The sequence below is a fragment of the Egretta garzetta genome, unplaced genomic scaffold, assembly GCF_000687185.1.
Source record: "Egretta garzetta isolate BGI_Z169 unplaced genomic scaffold, ASM68718v1 scaffold271, whole genome shotgun sequence".
Classification (NCBI taxonomy): Eukaryota; Metazoa; Chordata; class Aves; order Pelecaniformes; family Ardeidae; genus Egretta; species Egretta garzetta.
Window position 1 is genome coordinate 2,717,079 of NW_009258669.1, and position 1,156 is coordinate 2,718,234.

Sequence of the window (1,156 nt, forward strand, 5' to 3'; positions counted from 1 at the left end):
AATTGTATTGATTAACAGTAGAAATTAAGGCTTTTCAGATGAAGAAATAGTGATGGTATTCTGGATTACCTGCTCTTGATATAGGACTAAAATTATTCAATAATTATGATGACAGCACAAAACTTGGCAACTCAGTTTAGTGTGCTCTTATAGCACAGACATGCAAGGTGATCTCAGTCATAGACTCATTAGACTTCAATTCCTATCTCTAAAATTAAGCTAATAGCATTCCTTTAGTTCACAGATCCCTGAAAGATAAATACTTTAGAAATCATTAAGTGGTTTGAGAACATAGCAAAGTGTGATTTGAAAACAAAACAGTAATACAGATTTATTGGGTGGTACCTAATCCTAGAATATGTTAGTTTATTTTGTAAAACCTGTATTCAGTGAGTGGCAACAGCTTTCATTGCCATCATCTGGATGGTGAATGTTAAGTATCTTCACTCTCCTGAAGAACACTGCTTCACTATTCTCTTCTAGTTCATATATAGTTTCCCCTTACCTTCCCAGGAAATTAGGTCTAAGGATAGGGTTAGATGAGGTTTAGGATTAGGGATAAAGGTATATTATGGGAAATCCAAGCAATGACTTGGACTAAATTTCTAAGGTTTCATCCAGTTGTAGGAAATGGGGTAGCTAGGTATTTATCCAGATTTCTTCAGAGATGTGACCGAATCCTGACAGAATGTTTCTTTTTCCACATCACTTAGAGATTCAGCTGGACAGTGAATGTTCTCCACAAATCTTCCAGCTGCAAACCTGAACTAAATTCACTCTTTGCTACAGGGTTTTGTTCCTCCTTCCTCTACTTTTACCTGCTTATAAAAAAGTCATAACAAGTTTTCCATCATACTCTTAGCAAGACAGTGAAGGAAAAAGTTGTTAACTTATCAAGACTGCCTGACGGTTTCAGAACAAAGAAAAACAAAGAAAAAGGGGGGGGGGGGGGGGGGGGGGGGGCACACCGAGGCCGATGACTATTTCATCTGTGGTTTCAATCAGTGTCCATCCCTCTCGAGTGCTATCGGTGAACATTCAGTTAAAGCAGTCTTGCAAAATACTCTCGCTTTTATTATCGACAGGGTATTTTTTCCTTTTATCCTTTTCCCTTTTTTTTTTTTTCCTTTCCCCCCTCCCCCCCCCCCACCCCACA